Genomic DNA, 26,783 nt, shown 5'->3' with positions numbered 1-26,783 from the left:
AGAACCTATCATTCATGTTTGTCATGTCATAATACAGGATAAACTGTTGGACTTCTCTGTATTTTTATTTATGAGAACAACTAAAAATTGAAGGATGAGGATTTAGAGTTGACTCCATTTCTCTGGTTCCCACCCCCCCCCACCTCCACCCTTTTTTAAGTTTGGTGGTTAAAGAAAATCACCCAGATCCAGGATGAGTTGAGTGATTGTAAAACTGTCCCAACCACAGAAATCATGAATTATTAATTGTATCTGTTTACAGGAAATGTGTGTTATCAGTCCAGTTGGCATAAGAGAGTAAAAATGACAGCAGTAAATTAAACATATGGTAGCTAGAACGAACAAGAGTGCTTTTATTTTTATTTATTTATTTATTGATGTTTTTATTTATTGTTGAGACAGAGAGAGACAGAGCATGAATGGGGGAGGGGCAGAGAGAGAGGGAGACACAGAATCAGAAGCAGGCTCCAGGCTCTGAGCCATCAGCCCAGAGCCCGACGCGGGGCTCGAACTCACGGACCGCTAGATCGTGACCTGAGCTGAAGTCGGACGCCCAACCGACTGAGCCACCCAGGCGCCCCCAAAAGTGCTTTTAAAGCAAAATTATTTACATTCAGAGCAAACTCTCCATTTTTCTACAGCTTTCATAATTGTTTTTTATCACTCCTCTCTGTGTCCTACCATGTCCTCATTGTTTTCTGAAAAAAAGGACCCGAAATAACTCAAGCTACCTAAACTTTCTTTGGCTCACACACCATGTGCATCAATGGAAACAAACCTTGATGTCCTGAGCCTAACTGTGGAGCGATGATTGATACTTGAGCCAGAGTCAGCCCTGAATTGGTTTGACAAGGCAAAGGTCAGCTACAACAGAGGTGGCTTGGTATCAGCGGCCAATGGGACTAATTCAAACTCGATGGGCAAAAACCCCCAGTTAGAGACTGGAATGGATAAATGAAAGAGACACCAGATATAGTGAGTTCCTTCTGTTTATATGATGTCCAAAATGGCCCTGTGCTATTGTCTCTTCTCCATGAGGCCAGGTGTACATTCCAATCTCAGAAACAGTTGGAAACAGAGGTAATTGGACTGCAAGATCTCACATCCTATAACCACATCCTGAAAGGATGTTGAAATAGCAAGCACTGTGGGCACAGAACATGTATTCTGCGTGCTCTTTAGACAAATGCCCAGAGGTGTTTTCTGCCTCCTTTTCCAAATCAGTTTTGAGTTTTTTTGAAATTCTGGTCCTGTTGAAATGTGCCCCAAGTACGTGCTGAATCTGAAACCAGAGCGCCCGGATCACATTCCCAGCTGCTTCCCCTAATCACTGGGGTGACTAGTGGTCGTTTCTTAACTTCTTATAATGACAATTCAATATACATGTCAGAGGACCTGTTCTCATTCTGGTGCTCTGATGCCTTGACGTGTCATTATCACTTAAGAACCATGTCAGAAGAAATTTGTTTGTAATAGGATTTAAATAATGAAGTTCACAAATGGGCTCACTTAAAAATAAAGCATTTTCAGTTTTTCTTTCACAAGTGCTTTTTGTTTTTTAGGGAAGCTTTATTGAAGTATAATTGACCTACAATAAGTTATATGTATTTAAGGTGTGCAATAAAATAAGTTTTAACATGTTTATACATGTGCAACCATCACCATGATCAAGGTCCCATCATCCTTAAAAGTTTGCTCATGCCCCTGCTCCTGGTCCTTCACTCCTCCCCACTACCCAGGCAACAACTGATCTACTTTCTGTTACATAGATTGCTTTGCACTTTCTAGAAACTGTATAAATGGAATCATGCAGTATGCATTCCTTTTTGTCTTCTTTTACTTGGTATAATTATTTTGAGATTTATCTTTGTAGTTGTGTCAATAGTTTACTTATTGTTGAGAAATAAATAGGTGTTTTGCATTTCCATACGAATTTTAGAATCAGTTCGTCAATTTCTAAAAAAAAAAAAAGAAGGTTGCTGGGATATAAGTTAGGATTGCATTGAATCTTCAGATTAGTTGGGGGTAGGGGGAAGAATTGACATGGTTGTAGTCTGTTCAGGCAGGTATAACAAAAATACCATAGATAAGGTGGCTTATAAATGACAGATATTTATTTCTCCCAATTCTGCAGGTTGGAAGGCCCAAGAGCAAGGCATAGGTAAATTTGGTGTCTGGTGAGAGCCTGCTTCCTGGTTCATAGACTGCTATATTTTCGCTGTATCCTCACTTGGCAGAAGGGACTCTCTCTGGCGTTTCATGTATAAAGGTGCTAGTCCCATTTTTTTTTTAATTTTTTTTTTTTCAACGTTTATTTATTTTTGGGACAGAGAGAGACAGAGCATGAACGGGGGAGGGGCAGAGAGAGAGGGAGACACAGAATCGGAAACAGGCTCCAGGCTCCGAGCCATCAGCCCAGAGCCTGACGCGGGGCTCGAACTCACGGACCGCGAGATCGTGACCTGGCTGAAGTCGGACGCTTAACCGACTGCGCCACCCAGGCGCCCCGGTGCTAGTCCCATTTTTGAGGGCTCTATCCTCATAACCTAATCACCTCCCAAAGGCTCCACCTCTAAATACTGTCACATTGTGGATTAAGTTTCAACATATAAATTTGTAGGGACACAAACATTGCCTATAGCAGACATCTTAAATATACTCAAGCTTTTAAAAAAAACAGAACAAAAAAATATTCAAGCTTTTGACCCATGAATGTGTTATAATCTCTCCATTAATTTAGGTGTTATTTAATATCTCGTAGCAATATTGAGTGTTTTTCAATATATATGTTGAAATCTATGTTGTCAGATTTATCCTTTAGTGTTTTTAATTTTTTTTGATGCCATTGTAAAGGATATATTTTTTTAAACTTCCATTTCTGATTGTTCATCGCTGGTATATAGAAATACAGTTGATTTTTATAAATTGGACTTGACTTCTGCATCCTTGGTAAAATCACTGTTGGGTCTAATATTTTTGTGGTTTCCATCAGCTTTCTACATAGGTGATCATGTTGCCTATGAAAAAGATAGTTTTACCTCTTTCGTTCTAGTCTGGATGCCTATTATTTATTTCTGTTGCTTTATTGTCTTGGCTGGAACCTCCAGTTTAATGTTGAATAAAACTGCTGAGAGCAGCTTCTAGTCTTGTTCCGGATCTCAGGGAGAACATTCAGTCTTTTACCACTGAGTATGATAGCTGAGGATTTTTTTATAGATGCCTTTTGTCAGATTGAGGAAATTAATTCCCATTCTTAGTTTGCTGAGGGTTTTTGTAAGGAATGGATGTTGGATTTTGTCAAATGCTTTTTCTTTTTCTTTTTTTAAATATAATTTATTGTCAAGCTAGCTAACATACAGTGTATACAGTGTGCTCTTGGCTTTGGGAGTAGATTCCCATGATTCATCACTTATAGCAAGATGGTGATGTTTTTTTGTTTGTTAATATGGCAAATTACATGGATAATTTTTGAATGTTGAATCAATGTTGCATTCCTTGGCTAAACCATATTTGGTCATGATGCATTACCTCTCATATATTGTTGGGTTTACTTGATAAAATTTTGTTAACATATATATGTTCATGAGAAATATTGCACTGTAGTTTTCATTTCTTGTAATATATCTGATGTTGGTATTATGGCAATGCTGACTTTATAGAACAAATTGGAAAGTATTCTTTTCTATTTTTTGGGAAGACTTTGTATTGCATCGGAATTATTTCTTCTATAAATATTTAGAAGAATTAACCAGCGAAACCTGCTGGGCCTGGAGTGTGTGTGTGTGTGTGTGTGTGTGTGTGTGTGTGTGTGTGTGTTTTGTTTTTTGTGGAAAGATTTTGAACAACAAATTCAATTTCTTTAGTAGGTCTATAGCTATACAGGTTATCTGTTTCTTTAAGTGAACTTTGTTAGGTTACATCTTCAAGGAATATTTCCATTTCATTTGCAGTGTTGAAATTATTGGTATAAAGTTCTTGATAACATCATCTTAAATCCTTTAAAAATCAGTAGAATCTGTAATAATGTCACATCTCTTATTTTTGAGATTGGTAATTTATATCTTCTCTCTTCTTTCTTCTACTTGCTCTTTTTTTGGATCAATCTTTAGAGGTTTATCAATTTCATTGTTCTTCTGCAGGACTAACCTGTATCTCACTGATTTTCTCTGTTGTTTTCTGGTTTTGATTTTATTGATTTTTATCTTTGATGTTTATTATTTCCATTCTTTTACTTTGGATATAATTTGCACTTTTTTTAATGTTTATTTGTTTTTGACAGAGACAGAGCATGAGTGGGGGAGGGGCAGAGAGAGAGAGGGAGACACAGAATCTGAAGCAGGCTCCAGGCCCTGAGCTGTCAGCACAGAGCCTGATGTGGGGCTTGAACTCACAGACCATGAGATCATGACCTGAGCTGAAGTCGGTCACTCAACCGACTGATCCACCCAGGCGCCCCTATAATTTGCATTTCTTTATCTAGTTTCTTAAGGGGGGAGTTAAAGTCATTGATTTGAGATCTCTTTTTTTTTTCTCTCGAATGGGGAAGATTAATGCTGTGCATTTTCCTTTAAGTAATGCTTTACTAGAATCCCACATTTAAAAAAAAATTGTTGAAGTACAACTGGCATACAATGTTATATTAGTTTCAGACATATAACACATTGATTTGACAATTCTATACATTACTCCTTGCTGACCACGGTAAGTATCATCACCCTCTGTCACCATACATTATTGCAATATTATTGATTATATTCCCTATGCTGTACTTTTCATCTCCAAGATTTATCTATCTTGTAACTGGAAGTCTGTACCTCTTAAGCCCCTTTGTCTATTTTGCTCATCCCCCCCCCTCCTCCCCCACATCCCCTCTGGCAGCCACCAGTTTGTTCTCTGTATATAAGAGTCTGTTTGGTTTTCTGTTTGTTCAGTTGTTCGGCTCTTTAGATTCCACACATAAGTAAAATCATATGGTATTTGTCTTTGTCTGAGAAAGAATTTTGATACGTTGTGTTTTCACTTTCATTCAGTTCAAAATACTTTATAACTTATTTTGCAGTTTCCTCTTTGACCCGTGGGTTGTAGCAAAATCATAGAAAAGAGACAAAGGGATAAAAGAGGATTAGTTTGAGATAAGAAAAAGGATACTGTCTCTGGGTTGAAAGGAGGTAAGAAAGATGAAGACAGTTGTGAGTGGAGGGAGGAAAAAGAACTGGGAGTTGAGCGGATCCTCCCTGATCTCTGTGTTCTTGGTGAAGACAGAGGAAAGGGCATCTACTGTACATAAGGGGATAGGTAACATCCTGACTCTGGCGAATTTGTGGGGAACAGTAGTGAGAATTATGGACGCATAGAAAAATCATCGAAGTAATAACTGAGGATGAAGATCATAGAGTTGTAGAAGCATGCTGTACAGTTTTTCTCCTGCTTTTCCTGGATGCCTGAGTGTAGGATCAGGGGGAGCCAGCAGATGTAGGAATGATTCAAGTTCAGGATTTCAGTGGATTCATTTGGAGGAAGCACAGTGGAGAGAGAAAACAGAAGTTACTGATAAAATAATGATTGAAGAGCTGGTTTAGGTTGAAAAGGGAAGGGAGATGAAGTCAGGAAAGAACTGATCGGTCAGGGAAAATGCATGTGTGGGGAAGTGGGTCAAAGGACCAGTATTTTTTTTTTTTTTATGAAGTTGAAATACAAGTTTAAAGGAGTTAACAGGAAGTTTACATAGGTTGTGTGGTCAGGCTGTGGGATATTGGAGATTAAGTTTTCATCAGTGAAGCCATTCTGGAGGACAGCAAGTTTCAGGGTGTGGTTATGTATGCTGGTGACAGAATTACAGTGGAATTGAAGGTTATTGGAGTGAGGAGGCTTAAGAATTATGGGGTAAGGCATTATGTGGGGCATGCACGTAGATTCTGAAACTACCCAGGATCATGGTAAGGCTAGGGGTGGAGAGGAGAGTGTGAATCAGCTGCAGTTTAATGTTTGGGGATGAATGTGAGGAGAACTGTTTGATGACAATAAGAAACAGGCATTCAGGATTATATACTCGAAGGCCTAAGCCTGCAGAGAATGCTGGCCCGTCTCTAAGCTTCATTTCAAGTGAGGCTTGGGAGACCAAACGCCACCCTCAGTGAGGGCTGTAGAAGAGAAGAGTACCCAAGGGGAGGTCCAGGTTTGAGTTCAGACCAGAAGTGGTAGAAGATTCCCTTTTGGAGGATAAAAGTACACTGGTCTTTGATGATCAGAAAATGGGGTTCTGGAGGAGACAGCAGAGAGATCTGGGAGTGGACAGGAGACGGGAGCATTTGCTTCTCCCCTGGTCCAAATACTAATTTGGGTATTAAGGATTAAGGACAAGCTAGATGACTGGAGGGGCTTATGTGATGGAAGGTGTCGGATTGTGAGGCATGGTATTGTTCACAGACCTTACATTTCTAAAAGGAATTTTGATGTGAGGTTACTTTATTAGTGTTAGAAACTGCCACTCTAAATGATACTGGAAGCAGTCTGTGAACTTGTCTACTTCAAGACCTCTTTCAGCTCAGGGAAGTGTAACAGCATTCCACGTCAAATATCAATGCATAAAGTATTTTTCTTTCCTGATTACTTGTCTTCAGAGATCATCTTGTGGGTTGTAGTTTCTAAGCTTCCCATAAAAGCAAGGACAGTCCACCTGCCCTATGATAAGGCCTGAGTAGAAAGCTTGGATCCAGGGAGATGTGGGCAACGACGGGGTTCCAGCTGAATCCCTTTGGCAATTCCCTGTGGAATCCCTGTGTCCTGTGATTGTGCATCTTTCTATCCTTTTAACTCCCTTCCTAGCAGGCTATCTGCCAGAGTAGCCCACAATGCCAAGTGGATGAGGGGCGGTTTTACTTCCCCCCTCCCCTAAGGTATACCATTAGAAACATTTTCTTTCTTCGTTGGTGAGAGCTTTTTCTCTGACTTGGGTTTTCTGTTTTCCAGAAGAGTAAAGATTTCAAATTGCACGTTTATGAGTCCCATCTAGTCTGAGCCATCTGAAAATAGCAGTCGGAGATGCAGTAGCCATCCCAGAGTTGTTGTTTACCTGGCAAGAGAGTCTTGGGCCAATGGTTTGCCTGTTTATGCCTCAGTGTTCTTTTTCAGTGAGACACAACTAACACAGGATGCACTTTGCAGGGTTGAGGTGACGTCTAAAATTGATGTGCGTGAAGTTCTTAGTCCAGAACCTGGCATAAAGAAGGTATTTGATACATGGTGGCTATTGCTTCTCTTTAGAACAGCATGCCAGAATCATGCGGAGGTTTAACACAAGTAAACTCACCGAATCTTCACAATTCTATGAAATGACTATTGATGATGCCACTTGACAGATGAAGAAATTGGAGTTCAGTGTGATTCCCAAGGTGAAAGTCAACACCTAGTAAATTGCAGAGCTCAGACTTGGCTTCCAGTCTGTTTGATTCTGAACCTAATGCTCTTTCTAATACAGTTAGATCATCCTAGGGAAATTGTTTAGAATTTGGAGAAGGAAATTTCAAAATGTTCTGTTGTTGTCATGGGTTACTGTAATAGCCACTGTCAGGCAATTTTCTTGGGTTAACCTCATGTGCCTGGTACCGGATGGCAAGCCCTTTGCATCTTACTCAGTTTTCAGAGGCACAAAGAGAGATATGCGTATGAAAGCCAATTTCCTAGGTTAAAAGAATTACACCCAGAGCAGTTGGTTGGTTGTAGAGAGCTGAGCAATTAGGCTTAAATTAGATCATCAGAGCTAAACTGAGGGAAACTATAGTTGATTTCAAATATCAAGAGGGAATGGTAGGAATACTAAAACTCAGAAATATCATACAATCACGCTTTTCCTGATCCAAGCACATCAGAATTCATTTAGTAAGCAGTAAGTAGAGGCTCCCTACTGAGTTCCTTAATTATAACAGTAGGGCACTCTATAAACACGGGAGAGGAATGCCATTCCTGGCAATTCATAAATCATGTGATTTCACTTCCCCTCTTGGGTGGGCATTTTATTGCATACCAGGGCAGGGTTTTTGCTGGACATGCAAACTCTCTCCATTTCATTTAATCATTGACATGACAAGCTCCATAACGCCCAGGAGTGATTTTTAATAATCCACAGCCTTTCAGTAGTTAATTTGCTCTTTCCTATCCCAAGCGTGAAGTATCTGTGTTTCTACTATCACCTGGTAGACACACAGCTCTGAAGCGGTTCCGTGAGTTCCGGAGGGGATTTTAGAGACCATCCCTTTATGGTACAAATGAATAAACCAGGGCCTCAAGAGGTTTAATGACTTTTCTGACATTACACAGCAAGATAACAGTAAGGGGTTACTAGAAGGATTAAAACTAGGGATCATATCTCGATGAGGCAACCAGTGTCATGAGATGGAGCAGACTTTGAAGATAGAGATACAGCATTTTTTTTTGAGAGAGAGAGAGACAGAGAGAGAGAGAAAGAGAGAGAGAAATATCACAAGCAGTGGGGGGGGGGAGAGAGAGAGAGAGAGAGAGAGAGAGAGAGAGAGAGAGAGAAAGAGAAAGAAAGAATATCCCAAGCAGGCTCCACGGTCAGTGCAGAACTCAACAGAGTACAGAGATCCCACAACCCTGGGATCATGACCTGAGCCGAAATCAAGAGTTGGGCGCTTAACTGACTGAGTCACCCAGGCACCCCAACAATTTTTTTTTTTTGAGTGAGGAAGGAGGAGTTACTTAACCTCCATGAGCCCACTGCCTTCTTGGTAAAGTGTCTTCATAACTGCCTTGTAGGATGGTTGGATAATCGAATGAAGTCATGTTTAGCAGAATGTCTGGCATGTGTGGTATGCTAAATGAATGATAGATTTTACAAATTGGCTTTGAATTCTACATCATCAGGGTTAAATTAAAGAGACATTTGCTCCACTTTCTTTGCATTTCCAGCTGAATTAATTGCCCTTCATTACCACCTCAACCCAAATTAGTTTTGGAACCAATCTGGGTCATGATCATAAGCACTCGTGGGCTCTTACTGCTGTAGATTTAGAAAGCCTAGAGCAGGTCTTGCTGTCATTTTCATGTCTCACCCTTGCTCCTTCCTTCAGTCTGCCTCTTACTCATGCCTGCCATACTACATGCCATGATGGCAGACTGCCAGGCTTGAGAGATCGACACATCCGGCTTTTGGCATCATTCTCCTCTGAGCATTCCTGTTCCTGTGGTCTTCCTGTCCATCTCTCATCTCAGCATCTGTGGCTGGAACTGTAATCCTGATCAAGTTGGAGACAGTCGTTTTCTGCAGTCTCTGGGAGGTCTAGCCAGAATGATTGCTGATTTGCTGTAGCCGATTCTAGTGGTCCCAATGTATCTTCAGGGGCCCATAAGCTTCTTTGCATCTCTCCCAGGCCCAGGTAGAATTGAGTACCTGGAAATGTAGAGTGCAAGAGGGATGTGGGATTTCACAATTGCACTTGGACCATGGACTATTACAGTAAGTTATTTTGTTCTGTGCAAGAATGCAAAGAGGCCAGGTTCTTTTCTACTTTGATCATCTGGCCACCTGATGTTTCTCTCTTATGATTCAGGAGTTGATGTCCAGTGGGAATCTCTTTAAATAACCCAGACAGTCTAGGGTCTGCTCCCATTCCTGTCTTCCCCAGTACTAGATATGGAGTGGGGATTGGCATGGGTCTTCCCTCTTTTCTAGCAGCTGGCTATAACAGAGAGTCTAGATCATCCCCTTCTGATGACTGACTCTCACTGCACCCTTTTGGGGTGGTTATAGGGATGCACCTTGCTTGATTCCCCAAATGAGATCACCTCTTTATTGCACATATGGCTTGAACTTGGAGAAATGAACTGCTTCTGTGCCCTTCCCATTCCTTCCCACTTGATCTTAGACAGCTGATGAGGTAAAAAAAAAAAAAAAAGATTTTTATACTGCTGTCCATGAGATTGGACAAAAGTTATACAAGACACCAGTTATCCAGTACACAGAGCTTGAATAAGTTTTGCTCAATATACATACAAGACTGTAACTCTATAAGCCATTATAAAACCACCCTAGCTTGTATCAAAACAATAAAAATTTTTACAAATTAACTTTTTTCTTTCATTCAAAACGGCAGCAGTTTTAATGAGCCCCTTAGTAGGGGGTTATTGGCAACTGAAAATACTCACTGTGTTGAATAGAAGAAAGTCAATAAGAAAATTTATGTTTCTTTTCAACTGCTAATGTTAATCACCAGGCGTATTTGAGAAGTAGCAACATGGAGCAGCTTTCTTCGTTTTCATTTGGACTCTAGCTCTCAGGCTAAATCACTTGGATCACAAAGATTAGGGTTGCTTATCACTGCTGGAGACTCTTGTCTTTCCCCACCTTTCTCTTTCTAGGATTGTGGGGACGACTGGTACTGCTTTACTGAAATTCCAGTGAGGCAATATCTTATAAAAATGATCATGCTAGATGTAAGACACCATTAAGTACTGATTAATGAAAGAGTACAGTTACAGGCTTTTATTTTTACTTTTTAATGTTTATTTTTGAGAGAAAGATAAAGCACAAGTGGGGGAGGGGCAGAGAGAGAGGGAGACACAGACTCTGAAGCAGAGCCCCATGCGGAGTTTGAACTCACAGACCTCGAGATCATGACTTGAACAAAAGTCAGAGGCTTAACCAACTAAGCACCCAGGTGCCCCCACCGTTACAGGCTTTTAAAAAGTCACTGTAATTCAGAATCCTCCCTCAGTGCTGAATTCTCTCTTACTTTTTTCTTTTTCTTCCCCATCACCCTCCCCCCCACCCCTACTCATGGAAAGAGTATCAAGACTGGGATTTCAGTTTGTCAACCATGATTGGCCAGAAAGTCAATAAGATACATCTATTCTACAAGGCAGCCAAAAACAGAAGGGTAAAAGACAGCCACATCTTTTCTTCTTTTTGATTGGTTTATAATTACTCCAGATTCACGAGCACATTGTATAAACTTGCTTTTCCAAAGCCCCATTAATCTTTGCTATTGGTTCATCTCCTGGTTCCAAACATGACCTCACCTCAAGTTCTGTCGAGTTATTTGCAACTCTAAAGCATATTCTTTTCTCAATCCAAGAGAATCAGGCTGGAAGATCTTTGAGTTGGTGCTTGTTTCGGAGCTTTGCAGAATGAATCATGGGGCGCCTGGGTGGCTCAGTCAGTTAAGTGTTGGACTTTTGATTTCAGCTCAGGTCATGATCTCAGTTTGTGAAATCAAGCCCTGAGTCAGCTGTGCTGATAGCCTGAAGCCTGCTTGGGATTCTCTCTCTCCCTCTGCCCACCCTCCTCCCCCCCCCCCCCACTTTCTCAAAATACATAAATGAACTTTAGGATGAATTGTTAGAGTGTAAGGATTTAGTATGGATTATTTGAAGATAATCCAGGGTCAGAACTCAGGCCTTTGCATAGAATTAAAGTCCATGCTCTGGTGCATGGGTTTCTCATTGGGAATGATCAAAGTTATATAGACTCGTTCTCTCTTCTCAATCCTCTTATACATCTTTCTTCCCAGATACCTTTCTTTCTTGCTATTTCAAAAGCGATTTTAGGAGTAAAAGTCAAAGCCATTAGCTGAAGACTAAAAATAGGACCACATTTTCCCTCTAGGTCTAAATTCTCATCTTTATTCTCCAAAGGTCTACCTGGCTTTTCTGTTTCTCTCCTTTCAAATGACAAGGAAATCGAGCTGGTTAGCCCAGAGATTAAGTGATTTGTCTATGCGGTTACACGAGTCACTTCCAGACTATGAACTGTAAGTTGTATCTCAACACAATTCTCAAAAGATTGAGCATCTACTTTTTTTCCTAGGAGACAGGAAATGTCTTTTTCATTTTTTATAATGTTTTATATGTCTTTTTTCATTTTTTAACAGGTACTACAGTTGAGTCCTTGGTGAATTCAAACTGTTTTCTCTTGTTAGATTGGTAGTAGTACATTGTGTTCAATAGTTTTCATGTCTGAATGCCCCGGAACAGAAACATCGACACTGGAACCATTTCCTAGTTTTAAAAGGTTAACTTGTCTGATGGAACTTACATTGGCTGAATTAAACAGTTTATGGAGGGGTGCCTGGGTGGCTCAGTCTGTTAAGTGTCCAACTTTGACTCAAGTCATGATCTCCTGGTTCATGAGTTTGAATCCTGCCTGGAGTCCTGCACAGACAGTGAGAAGCCTGCTTGGGATTCTCTCTCTTTCTTTCTCTCTCTTTCTCTCTCTCTCTCTCTCTCTCTCTCTCTCTCTCTCTCTGCCCCTCCCCACCTCATGTGCACATTCTCTCTCTCAAAATAATCAAACTTAAAAAAAAATTAATGGAAAGTGGTCTAAAAGAACAAAAGTAGAGCATTTATCCCAAATTTTATGATAATTAAAGAAAAGAGGAGAGAAATAAATATAGAATTCATCTGGAAGTGAGTTTAGCTGAGGGAGAGAGAAGCCAGCAATAGGAGGAAAAGTGCCTGAGGAACTGGTGAGAGCTGGTTTAGCCCTGTGTTTTGGGTTTCCATGCTTTATTTGTGTATGGTTGTACCTTTTCAGATAGGCCAAAGGGAAATACAGCATAAGCAAAAGAAATCCCTCTTACCTGCAGGAGAACAAAGGACCAGGGACAAACACCTCCCTCTTCTTTACTTTGTTAACAGGCAGACCGTATGCAGAGAGTGTTCGCTACTCTCATTTGAAGAATAATGACTAACGCTTCTCTAGCTCTTTCTGGGTATATGTACTAAATGCTTTACAGGTCTCATATAATTCTCTCTGCAATACTCTGAGGAAAGTGAATTGATACCCCCATTTTGAAGACATTGAAGCTAAGGTTTCTAGAAGTTAAATTGTCTAAGATCCCATGGCCAATAAGTAGAAAAGCTAGGCTTTGAACTTACTCTGCCTGATTCCAGACTCTATCCTCATAAGCACATCCATTGCTGTCTACATTCTTGGCAAAGGACATCAGTCCTGTGCTCCTTTGGAGGCCAGTGTCTGTCTGGGGATTGTAAAGTGACACACAGCTCTTTCAGCAAAGAAATGGGACATCTTCCCTGTAATACATCACTTACCAGGCCAGTCCTCTTTACTGGGGCATAGGAAATATATTTTTCTTCAAATTTATAGAGAATTAAAGAAAAGTTATCAACATAAATAAGATCATAGAAGAGAGGGGCACCTGGGTGACTCATTCAGTTAGGCATCTGACTCTTGATTTCTGCTGAGGTCATGATCTCATGGTTCATGGGTTCGAACACTGCACTGGGCATTGTGCTGGCAGTGCGGACCCTGTCTGGGATTCCCTCTCTCCCTCTCTCTCTGCCCCTTCCCCACTTTCTCTCTCTCTCTCTCTCTCTCTCTCTGTCTCAAAATAAATAAATAAACTTAAAAAAACATTATAGAAGAGAGTATTTTAGAATGTTAGCATCAGTTGTTTAATCAGCAAGTATCTCACATTCACACTATGTCCTTAAATTTGCACAAGGTGCATGGGTCTGGGGTAGTGTTTCTATAGCGTATGTGGACCCTTGGTAAAGAACTTATAACCTCCACAAGCTGACATGAAGCTATTAAAGTCTAGAGGCATCTATTTAAGTGCTAAGTGCTATGATTGTAAGTGTTAAGGATGCTCGGGGAAGGAGATGGTTTGTGTGGGTCTTCAATGTGCTATTTGAAGAATGCAGAACTGACGTGTGTCAGAAAATTCCAAGAATTAGAAAGGATAAGGAAATGAGGCATTGAAGACAAAAGCTGTTGTTATTATTTATTGTATGCTGATTGCATCCCCAGTGATGGACAAGGTGTATAAAAAGAGGATTGCTGGAAACATCAGGGCAAGCTTTTACTACATATAAAAATGTATGTTCAATCAGTTTATTGTCTTCTGTATCAATATCAGGATGATGGATGAAGAACATCAAATTCAGTTTTATGTGTTGCTTTCAAAATTTTTGAGATTAAATTCTTAATAGTAACGTCTAATGTGTTAACCCATTGCATTATTCAAAGCCGATTTTACTCCCTGACATTTCTGACACAAAATGTGGAATTTTTTCCCCCATACTAACCAATTCTTCACTCTTTGAACACCATCTGACTATCCTACAATTCAATTCAATTCTGAACTAGCTATTCAGAGTTAGCACAGAGCCCACAGGTTGAGGGCTCAGCCCCACAAGATGCTCCCACCTCAGATGCCAACGACAAGTCCAGGAACCCCTGTACTTCTGCCTGACTGGCTATAAATTGGGAGGTTCCTATGACACCCCCACACCTCAGGTTTGATAATTTACTATAGTGGCTTACAGCATCCAGGGAAATACTTTGCTTACTTACTATCACCAGTTTTTTATAAAGGAGGCAAAAGGACATCCAGATAGGTGAGGTCTGGAAGGATCCTGAGCACCACAGGTTTGGTCCCTGGAGAGTTGACATGCACCACCCTCTTGGCACATGGAAATGTCCACCAACCCAGAAGCTCCCCCTAAATCCTGTCATTTAGGCTTTTTTAATGGAGGTTCCTCTAGGTAAGCATGACAGTTAAATCACTGGTCATTGATAATTGAACTCAATCTCCAGTCCCTCTTCCCTCCCCAGAAGTATAGGGGTGGGGCTGAGAGCTTCAAGCTTCTGATCGAGACTTGGTCTTTCTGGGAACCAGGCTCCATCCTCAGCCAAGGGTCACCTCATTAGTATACCAAAAGTTTTCTTATCACTCAGGAAATTCCTGAGAGAACCCCTTAGGGGGCTCTGTGTCAGGAACTGGGGACAAGACCAAATATTATAACAGAAGATGCTTCTATCACCCCCATCATTCAGGAAATTTCCAGGGTGTTAAAAGCTCTGTGTCAGCAACCAGGGAAAAAGACCAAGTATGTACTTCTTTTTATGTAACAATATCACAATTATCAAGACATGTAATTAAGTTTTCTTGAACATTACACAACTATAGATTATAATTACATAATTATATCTGAGGAAAGATCAGGCAGGAGTCTCTGCTTGTTCGCAGGGTCAGGAAGGACTGTGACGGCTCCCCCACTGATCATGGTGGCAGGTAATGGGTCCGGGAATTTCTTTGTGAAGCTCTGCTCAGATAGATTAACTCTTTTCTCATCAGTGTGCTTCTATTGCATCTCAAGCATAGCTTTTTCTTATCCCGTGAAGTGAACGATCCAAGAGACAAGGTTAAATTTTTAGCGCCTTTTAAGACCTTGCCTTAAAAGTCATACAGCATCTTTTCCATGGCATTCTATTGGTCAAGGCAGGTAAAGGTCTACACGGGTTTTGAGAAAGATAAGTACACCCCATCTCTTTATGGAGGATGTTAACATCACATTGTAAGAAGAACATGTAAGAGAGAATATAGTTGATGTGGTCTTATTTAGAAAATGCAATCTGCCACAATATGGAAGGCATGTAACCACACAGTGTTAACAAACCTTAACTATTTTTAATATTACTAAATAAATGTTTTCTTAAAGAGTGAGTCAATGTATCTTCCTTTGGCTAGAGATTCAAACTGTAGTTAAATAATGTTTTGCTTGTCATTTGTCAGTTTGAAATGATCTTGTCTGTACCTATGTGCTATTTGCATAGACCCATTGAAATTGAAGAGTTTTTAAATTTTACTTTATATTTTGAAATTATTTTAAACTTAACAGAAGTTTTAAGAGTAGTACAAAGAACTAACTTTTTAAACCCTTCTGGATTTGCCTGTTTTAACATATTGCCTCATTTATTTATTCATTTGCTCCTTCTCTCTTCTCTGGCTTTCTGTCTGTCATTCTACCATTTTAGAATTAGTTTCAGACATCATACCCATTTATCCCTCATAGACACCATAGTACCATGATCAAATTCAGAAAATTTAACATTGATACAATGCTATTATTTAATATACATGTGATATTAAAATTTCATGAATTTTCCTCATAATGTTCTTAGAGTGGTTATTTTCTCTCTGAACCAAGATCCAACCCAGTATCACAAAGTTCATTTAGTTGTCATATCTGTTTAGTCTTCCTTAATTTGAAACAGTTCCTCAGCTTTGTCTATCACAGCATTGACATTTTTGAAGCATCCTGGGCAGATAGATGTTTTATAGACACCTCAATTTGGGTTTTCTTCAGGTTTTTCGCCCCCCGTGATTAAGTCAGATTATACATTTTTGGCAAGCATATCATAAAGGTGGTAAGTGTTTTCACCAGTGTAAAACTTGTCAGGAAGCACATGTTACCAGTTTATCTTATTGGTTTCATTAACTTTGATCATTTTTATAAGGTAGTGATTGCCAAGTATATACACTATAGAACTTCTACTTCCTGTTGTTATCTGTGGAGAGATATTTTGAGACTAATATCCTCCTATCCTCAAAACTTCACCTAATAGTTTTAACAGCCACTGATAAATCTTATCTGAATCAGTTATTATTATTATGATGGCTTCAAAAAATAAAGGCGATTTTTCTAACTTTTCTTATTTCCTCTACTTTGATGTTTTCCCTCAGCTTTACTGAGGCATAAATGACCAATAAAATTGTATGTATTTAAAGTGTACAACATGATGACTTGATGTATGTGTGCATTGTGTAATGATTACCCCAATCAAGTCAATTAACAGATCTATCACCTAACATAGTTACTTTCTTTTGTGTATGTGGTGAGAATGCTTAAGATTTACTTAGCAAAATTCAAGTATATAATGCAGCATTATTAACTGTGGTCACCATGCTATATATTAGATTCCCAGAGCTTATCCATCATATAATTGAAGGTTTATACCCTTTGACTAGCATCTCCCCATCTCCCCTACTCCTAGCCCCTGGTAACTACCATTCTACTCCCTGTTACTATGAGTTCAACATTCTTTTTTTAGATTCATGTGAGACCATATAGTATTTGTCTTTCTGTGTGCGGCTCATTTCACTTAGCATAACATCCTCCAGGTTCATCCATGTTGTCACAAATGGCAGGATTTTCTTCTTTCTCTTGGTCAAATAATATTCCACTGCGTGTGTGTGTGTGTGTGTGTGTGTGTGTGTGTATGTATCACATCTTTATTCATCTGTTGATGGACACCTAGGTTGTTTCTGTATCCTGACTATTGTGAATAGTGCTGCAGTGAACATGGTAGTGCATATATCTGAGGTTTCGTTTCCTGAAATGAGATGCTGATTTCAGCATCCTTTAGTTATATACCTAGAAGTGGAATTGTTGGATCATATCATCATAGTTCTATTTTTAAGTTTTTTGAGAGACCTCCATATTGTTTTCCAAAGTGGCTGCATCAATTTACATTCCCACCAACAGTGCAGAAAAGGGGTCCCTTTTCTTTACATCCTTGCTAATACTTCTTATCTCTTGTTTCTTTGATAATAGCCATTCTAACAGGCGGGAAGTGATAATCTTATTGTGGTTTTGATGTGCATTTCCCTGACGATTAGTAATGTTGAGCATCTTTTCATGGACCCATTTGCCATTTGTATGTCTTCTTTGGGAAAATTTCTATTCAGATTTTTTCCCATTTTTATCTGGATGATGATGATGATGATGATGATTTTTTTTGCTATTGAGTTGTATGAGTTCTTTATATGTATAGGATATTAACCCCTAATCAGATATATAGTATGAAAATATTTTCTCTCATTCTGTTGATTCCCTTTTCATTTTGTTGATTGTTTTCCTCTACTTTTGTTAACTGGCATTGTATGGTAAGAGAACATTTCCCTTTCCTTATTTACTTGAATTAGTGGATTCTTATTTTTGTTAAGTGAATTTTAATCCAATGCTGTCAGTTAATTGACTTTTTTTTAAATGTTTATTTTATTTTTGAGAGAAAGAGAGACAGAGCGCAAGGAGGGGAAGGGCAGAGAGAGAGAGAGAGAGAGAGTGAGAGAGAATCTGAGGCAGGCTTCAGTCTCTGAGCTGTCAGCACAGAGCCTGACATGGGGCTCAAACTCATGAACTGCGAGATGGTGACCTGAGACACAGTCAGACACTTAACCAGTTGAGACACCCAGACACCGCCAGTTAATTTACTTTGAAGCTCAAATTAACCCAAGCTTGTCCAATGAGTGCCCTTTTGCCTTATCTTCTATACTAATCTGTTCTGGCTACCATAACAAAATAGCATGGACTTAAACAACAGAAGTGTTTAAGCCTCATAGTTCTGGAGGCTAGAAATCCGAGATCAAGTTGCTGGCCAATTTGGTTCCTGGTGAGAGGTTTCTTCTTGGCTTGCAGATGGCTGCCTTTTCCCTATTTCCTTACATGGTGGGGAGATAGAGCTCTGCTGTCTCTTCCTCTTCTTATAGGGGCACCAGTGCTATTGGAATATAGCCCACTTTTAGGACCTCACTTAACCTTTATCACCTCCTCGCAGGCCTTATCGTCAATAGTCACATAAGGGGTTAGGGCTTCAACGTATGAATTGTAAGGGGACACAGACATTCTGCACATAACGTACTTTATCATTTTCTTAAGTACTTCCTTATTTTTTAGTATAACAAGGTATTCCAAACGCTTTTTGTATTTCTTTCCCCCAGACTTCCTTCTTCCGAGGAGTTCTGGTTCTTTTTAGTGAGAAATGGTATTTAGAAACAAGATATTTAAGGGAGCACTGGTACAGGTCATATTTTTTAAAAATTATGTTTTAAAATTCAAGTTATACAACATACAGTGTAGTATTGGTTTCAGGAGTAGAACCCAATGATTCATCACTTACATATAACATGCAGAATTCATCCCAACAAGTGCCCTCCTTAATGCCCATCACCTATTTAGCCCACACCCCCACCCACCTCCCCTCTAGCAACCCCCAGTCTGTTCTATGTATTTAAATCTCTTATGGTTTGCCTCCCTCTCTGTTTTTATCTTATTTTTCCTTCCCTTCCCCTATGTTCATCTGTTTTGTTTCTTAAATTTCACATATGAGTGAAATCATATATTTGTCTTTGTCTGGCTGACTTATTTCACTTAGCATAATACATTCTAGCTCCATCCACATGTTACAAATGGCAAGATGCATTCCACCAGCAATACAAAAGATATCTTCTTTCTCTGCATCCTCGCCAACATCTGTTGTTGCCTGAGTTGTTTATTTTAGCCATTCTGACAGGTTGAGGCGGTATCTCATTGTGGTTTTGATTTGTATTTTCCTGATGATGAGTGATGTTGAGCATCTTTTCATGTGTCTGTTAGCCATCTGGATGTCTTCTTGGGAAAAGTGTCTGTTCATGCCTTTTGCCCATTTCTTCACTGCATTATTTGTTTTTTGGGTATTGAGTTGGATAAGTTCTTTATAGATTTTGTATACTAACCCTTTATTCAATATGTCATTTGCAAATACCTTCTCCCATTCTGTTGGTTGCCTTTTAGTTTTGTCATCTAATGTTGAGGCTATTCAGGCAAAAACTAGTTAACTAGAGAATTCATGAAACAATCAGAAAATCTTTCTTTTTTTAAAAAAAAAATTTTAGGGGCGCCTGGGTGGCGCAGGTCTCGCGGTCCGTGAGTTCGAGCCCCGCGTCGGGCTCTGGGCTGATGGCTCAGAGCCTGGAGCCTGTTTCCGATTCTGTGTCTCCCTCTCTCTCTGCCCCTCCCCCGTTCATGCTCTGTCTCTCTCTGTCCCAAAAATAAATAAACGTTGAAAAAAAATTAAAAAAAAATTTAATGTTTATTTATTTTTGAGACAGAGAGAGATAGAGAGCTAGCAGGGTAGGGGCAGAGAGAGGGAGACACAGAATCTGAAACAGGCTCCAGGCTCTGAGCTGTCAGCACAGAACCCGATGCGGGGCTTGGACCCACGAACCGTGAGATCATGACCTGAGCTGAAGTTGGATGCTTAACTGACTGAGCCACCCAGGTGCCCCAGAAAACCTTTCTTACATTAGTAAGTGTAAAGGAAATTTCCTGATTCTTGTCTAAAAATCGTCATATATGATACTAATTTTTACAATCAATCAATTGCAAAGCAATAGAGTAAGAGCTGTTCTCTTGGGCTTAATGGAAGTAAGGATCTGGTGAACACTGAGCCAGGTAAGTGGAGAGATTGTGAGCTAGTAAGAGGTCAGGACACCAGAATAAGATACAGCTCTTGTGGGCACCCACTTTTCAGACAACTGATCAAAATCAGGAGGCAAATAGCCTTCATTTTAAAGTCACTGGAGTGACTGTTTGTACCATCTGGACTTAACCAATCTTAAAACTCAGTTGATATTCCAAGGCTAATTTGGTCTTAGGGGCCATTTGTGGTTTTTGGCTCAAGTTCCATTTCAAGGATCCCTCTGTGTAGAATCAGATTTCCCTGCCTTGCAGTGAATTTGACTATTCTTTGTCTACCCTAGTTCTTTAGCCTCTCTGATTATTTAGGATGAGACACAGAGTGGAGACAGAAGGAGTCCTGGTCTTGGTACTTCCTAATTATACATGTTTTGGTAGTGAATTGGCCTACTGCGTATACCTGAGTCCCTTCTCCTTTCTGGGACTCAGTTTTCTTATTTGTAGGATGAGAGACTGAGGCTAAATTATCTCTAAGTTCTCTTCTAGCTTTCAAGTTCTACGAAACTTTCTCTTACTAAAATCTTTAGAGTGCAAATTAAGCTTGCAGATCAAGATAAATTACCAGAGGGGCTGGGTGCATTACAGAATCAAAGTCTTCAGAGCCCCAGCAAGCCTGCTTTTTGGAGAGTGCTTTCTTTTTACAGCTGTGAAGAGAGGAATCAGCACACTAGCTATAACTTCATATGACTAATGGTAACCATGGCGACCACTAAATATTCCTTCTAGACCTTGCATCTGCACAGCTCACTGAAGCAGAGGAAATAAACGTTGCTGCTTTGAAAAATGATAAAAATAATCTGAACCAGCGACAGGCTTGGAAGGAAAGCAGAGATCTTACATCTGAAGGTCAAGCCATTTCATCTCATTACCTCTCAAGGCTTTGTTTAATCTCAGGAGACATTTGGTGGCAACTGAATAGATAGGTCACAGGCCTGAGGGGTTTTAGCATTAGACTTCTGAAGTACTTGACTAATTTTTAAAGAAGCTTCTGGGGTTCTGATCATATTTGCTCTGTCGGTGTGATGACCCTTATGATGAAGTACTAAAAGTGAATGTCCGAACACCCAAAGGGGATCCCACAGGCTCCCAGTAGTTCTTGATGTCAGATCCTGTTACTGGTTTAAGGCCAGAGTGGTGAGAAGATTGGCCAAGGTCAGGTTACACTCAGCAGGAACATGCACAAGAGAACTGGACCACATAAAGCCTGCAAATGAGACAAAGACAATGGACAATAGGCAGCCAATACCTTGGGTAAAATGTGGGGTAGTCAGCAGAAAGACCCAAACTAGTGGTTCAGCCTAGGAGGGTCACACAAGAAATGTAAATGAGTGGATTAGCCAAGAGTGGGAGGGGTCTATGAAGAACTGGAGAGTATATGGCCTGTCTAAAGAGGGCAACCTATTGTTTCCATGGAAACTCACAGATTCAGAGATCTCATTTTTTTCAGAAAGGCTAGATATTGGATTTTTTTTTTTAGAATATGAAATTTCCTAATTACTTAATGTTGACTTGGCATGGGCTGCCATTTTGCATCCTCTGAAATTATAGCTACCATTTGAAAGTGAAAATAGGAAATTCCAGAGAAATGGGATTCTGTATAATGATGTGTACAATGGCCACAAGACCACGGATGCTCCAAATTCAAGCAGGTTGACCTGGGTCTGTAATGCCAGGGAGGCACAGCTGTGTGGGATGGTCTTGGAAGAAGTTTACATTTACGTCATTACATGTTTACAATCACTTGGTTTGGAGAAAGAATGTATCAATAGAAGATGATCTGCATGGCAGGTTTTTTTTTTCTTTAATATTTATTCATTAAATTTTTTAAAAAATATTTTTGGAGAGAGAGAGAGAGAGAAGATGCAAGCAGGGGAGAGACAGAGAAAGGGAGATACAGAATTGGAAGCAGCCTCCAGGCTCCTAGCTGTCAACACAGAGCCCGACGTGGGGCTTGAGCTCATGAGCCATGAAATCATGACCTGAGCTGAAGTCGGACACTCAACCGACTGAGCCACCCAGGCACCCCTGATCTGCATGGCAGGTTTAAAAGGGATCCAGAATGATATACATTGCTGTCTGTCTCCAGAAGCAGAGGCTATGAGCACTTTCCAATTAGTTGTCCGTCTTCCTAAAGCCATTTCCCACAGCCAGTCACTGAATTGCAATAGGCATTGGCACCAAGAATCCAGCACTGAGCCAGTCCTATGGTATCGGCTAGTCTGGGGTCTGTAGATCAGTCATAAACACCTGAGCAGAGTGGGGAGTGAGGTGGTCCCTGACAGGAGAGAAGCCAGCATACATGGAACCGACCACCAGCCTGTCTACTGTGGTACATCACCGGGGACTAGTCTGGGTATTGCCTGCCGAACCTCAGCGCCTGGGCTTCAACAAGGAGCAGTGGGTTATCTCACCCTTTTGAAAAGCATTATTAGTTCCCAGATTACAGAATTATTCCAGGAAAATCTGAAAACTGGGGGAAAAAAGACTCGCTTGTAATCGCAAGGTGAAACACAGATAAGCATTTCATGGAGAAAGAAGAGACCAGCCAGTAAAATGTTGTCTTGTAGGTAATGATGTTGAAGCACCGGTAGCCTCCAAGTACCCTACCAGACGAGTTTTTTACCGAGGTCATGGAACAAAAAGGCTCACAGTTGGAATTAATATGCTGGAATCGTGTAGCAGGATATGTGTGGGAGGAAGGGCCACACTACCTGAATTCTCTGTTCCATAGTTCTGCTGTGTCCTGACTGTGCCGCACCAACCTTCCCTCCTGGTGATGTGGATATGAGGAGCAGGGTGGAGGGGAAGCAAGGGGATTCAGCAGGCAGAAGATGCCTGGAGCTGGTGCGTATTTCCTCTTGGGGAGAGATGCAAAGGCAGGTATACCAAACCCAGCTGCAGTCCCTGATTAACCCGATGGATGCTTGCGTATTCTACGTGTGTTTGCCAGGCAGAGGATATGTGGGGCCGAAATGGGGCCATCAGGGGTGTCGGCAATGTGTGGGTGATTCAGTGATGATAGAGCCATCGATCTGGAAGGGACACGATTTGTGCCTTATAGCACTTAAGGTTTAATTGTGTAGCTTCTGAGCCATTGACACTGGGGGTAGATGAGGGCATCCTGCCCAAGTTTTGGGGGCCCCTGATCCTTTACCAGAAAGAACTTTAGTTGGAAGGCAGGGAATGACAAAAGTATATTCACTGCCGCCTTTGTGTGAGAAGAGTGTGTTTCTTCCCCAGAATGGGTCTGTATAAAAAAGTAAGCAGGACCAGAAAGGGTCTAATATGAGTTCCCCCTTAATAACTAAACCAGCACTATTTCCGTGGGGGCGGTTAGGCCTGTGAATGTCCTGCATCTGCAAACAGGAGAATGAATGTATGGAGAAGGATAAGTGGAGGACAGAAGCCGAGAGACCAATGTTTAAAGGGCAGAGAAAGGGGAAGGGTAAAGGGGACGCAATAGCCGTCCGAGAGCGTGAAGGTCCAGGAGAACATGCTGTCACAGAGGCCAGGGTGCTCCAGGAATCCTGCTGAGATAAACAGGACTGCTCATGAAGGAAAGATGAGACTGCATAAGTGAGCACACCCATCTGGAAGGGAGAGGGGAGGGGCCAAAGCCAGGGTAGCTCTTGCTGTCCAGGCTGGAAGGTGAGAAAGAGAGAGAGAGAGAGAGAGAGAGAGAGAGAGAGAGGGAGAGAGAGAGAGAGGGAGAGAGGGAGAGAGAGAGACACAGCCTAATCCGGAGCGCTTCTCCCTGCACCTGGGGAAGAGTGGAGGCGATGTCAGGAAACCAAAGTGCCATTCGGGTTCCCTTCTTTGAAATCACATCATTCCAGAGTGGGGTTTACAGCATCCCACTACCTGCCCCTTTCTTTCATTCTGCACTTCTAAGGGGGTTTGCCTATGTGCACATTCTTTTTCAGATGTCTAATTCTGACTCAGAAAATTGCTGGTTTCAACTCTTTTGCCAGATGGCTGAGGAAAGAGCAATTGACTGTTAGTGCTAAATGCCTGTGTCAGAGCCCAAAGCAGCCGATTCCAATTAACATAAAAAGCAGCACAGATCTCCCAACGTGCTGGTGTAAAAGGATGGGATGCTGAAACCATATCCTAGCTGAGAAAGGAAATCACACTGCATCCTTCCTCCTCTGAGATGCTGGCCACTCTGTTGGGACGAGAGGGGAATCTGTTTGTGAGTGAGCAGGGGCTACATACACTTCAGCGCTCTCAGAACCATACCCTTGCTTCCTTTCTGCGTAGCTGGAAGGGAGTGGCCCTCCAAGTCACACGTCAGAAATCTTTTTTGGTTTATTTGTTTGGGTGGGTGCAGCACACCAGTGCAGCCTTCGACATAATTTCCTGTCTTTTCAAATGTGATGTAGTTCAGAGAAGTGAGTGGTGCTCATCTTTAAGAGGATGGGACAGATTTCTTGACTTTTTTTTATGTTTTGTTTTTAAATTTGTCTTTTTGATAGGCAATACACTTAGATCAAAATAAAAATGAAAAAATAAAAGATTTAAGTGGAGATATTTTGTTTCCATTTACCCTATTCCTTTCTGCCCTTGTAAGTAATCATTTCTGTTATTCTCTTGCTTCTTCTTCTAGTGTTTCTTTATGGATATGTAAGCATATGTGTATATATATTTATATGTGTGGATCTATGTATATTCTTATTTCCCCATTGTCCCCATAAAATATGGCTATTACATATTATACTGTGCCCTGTGTTTTGTTACGGAACAATGTATTTGGAGATCTTTCCATATTAATACACAGAGAACTCCCTCATTCTGATTTCACTTCTACATCACATTCCACTGTATGGATGTACCGTAATTCACTTGACCAGGTGTCTGTGTTTGGACACTTGGATTGTTTCCAGTTTTTTGCTGTAATAGTTCTCTAGTGGATTGGGGCACCTGGGTGGCTCAGTTGGTTAAGCGTCTGACTTTGGCTCAGGTCATGATCTCACAGCTCGTGGGTTCGAGCTCACAGGGCTCTGTGATGACAGCTCAATGCCTGGAGCCTGCTTTGGATTCTGTGTCTCCCTTTCCTTCTGTCCTCCCCTGCTTGTGCTGTCTCTCTCTCCCTCTCTCTCTCAAAAATAAATAACAACTACTTTAAAAAAAGTAGTTTCCTAGTGGATTGTCTTCTCTCTATCTATATCCTGTGATTTATGTGTAAAAGTAACTGCAAGATAGATTCCCAGGAGATTCCCATTGTAGTTCAAATGCATTTGTAATATTAGCAGATATTTCCAGATATTCTTCCAAGGACGTTGACCATTTTGCATTCTCTCTAGGACAGTATGGGAGTGTCTATTCCCTGCAGCTTTGGTAACTGAGTGTTGTCAAACTTCTGGGGTTTTTGTTTTTACTTGTCTGATAGGTAACAAATTAGTAGCTAGGGCTATTTTTAATTTGTATTTTTCTTATTCATGTTTCTTCAGATAATAGAATATTCTTGTTTTGTTTGTTTGCTTGTTTTGTTTTATTTTCCTCACTCTTCGGAGATGGGTCATGACATGAGGATGCTGCGAAAGAGTCCTTTACATGTGCTCCACTGTTGGGCTGTAAGGACTTCATAAGGTTCTGGGCTCTTTGCTATGTCCTCGTGTATTACTTTTATTATGCCATGTTTCCTTATAGTGACTAGTAATCATATTAATAACTACCATTTATTGAGTACTTACTATACTCCAGGCATGATTGTAAATACTCTATATGTTAATTCATTTACTCTTCAAAAAAAATAAACTTTATGAAGGAGGGGTGTTACAGTCTTTATATTCAGATATGGAAACAAAGGCACAGAAGGATTAGTAACTTATGCAAAGTCACAAAGGCAGTCTGTTCTAGAGTGAAGAGCTGTTTCATTTTTTTTTTTAACAACCTCAGTTTTAGCACTGAATGTCCCATGTCCCTCAGTCCTGGGACACCCTAGTCTGGCCACAGAGTCTTTGCTTATCATCATTAAACTCCTCTTAAGACCAAAAGGGCCTATGTGCTTGTAATCAGAGGAGTGAGGGAGATGGTGTGCTTATAGTATCATGTATGAGAATTAATTTGCAGATTTCTATTTTCATTCAATTAGCATGATGCCAAGGGGGCAGGAAAAAAGGGTGGGGCCACTCCTTCAAGTCAGGCAACAGCAGAAATGGCCATACAGAAAGGGTAGTTAATGTAACTTCTGCCATGAAAAACCTGAGTGGAGGTCTAGTAAAAAAAAAAAAAAAAAAATATATATATATATATATATATATATATATATATATATATGTGTGTATGTATAATTGTCTTGTCACTGGTAAGTAAAGAATTTTTGTGTATTATCTCCATTATTCCTCTGAGTAGCTCTATGATAGAAGCACCAATATTGCACCCCTTTTATAGGAAGAGGTTAAGAAACTTGCCCAAAGCAAAGTTGATTGAAATTTAAGCTGTCTTCCTGCAGTGTCTGTGCCTTTAAACATTATATTTTACCGAAATATAAATACATCTTTGATTTCTAACTGGACCCTTAATGACTATAGTAGGAAAGACTCTCAAACAAAGATAGTCTGAGCCTTTGGGCTTGCTGCACAAGATTCTGGCTTGTGCTCGAGTAGAGTAGCCCAGCAGCTAAGCGATCAGAAATGCCTACAAGGATTTCTGACAGCTCTGGGAAAATTCTGAGACAACAGGCCTTGTTTAAATGTGTTGATGCTGTGAAGAGGTGCAGAAGA

Source organism: Lynx rufus, unplaced genomic scaffold (genome assembly GCF_022079265.1).
Source record: "Lynx rufus isolate CCGP_SWC_20201006 ecotype Redwood Valley unplaced genomic scaffold, mLynRuf1.p SCAF_7, whole genome shotgun sequence".
In the NCBI taxonomy this organism is placed as follows: domain Eukaryota; kingdom Metazoa; phylum Chordata; class Mammalia; order Carnivora; family Felidae; genus Lynx; species Lynx rufus.
Note: the sequence above shows the minus strand (reverse complement) of the source record.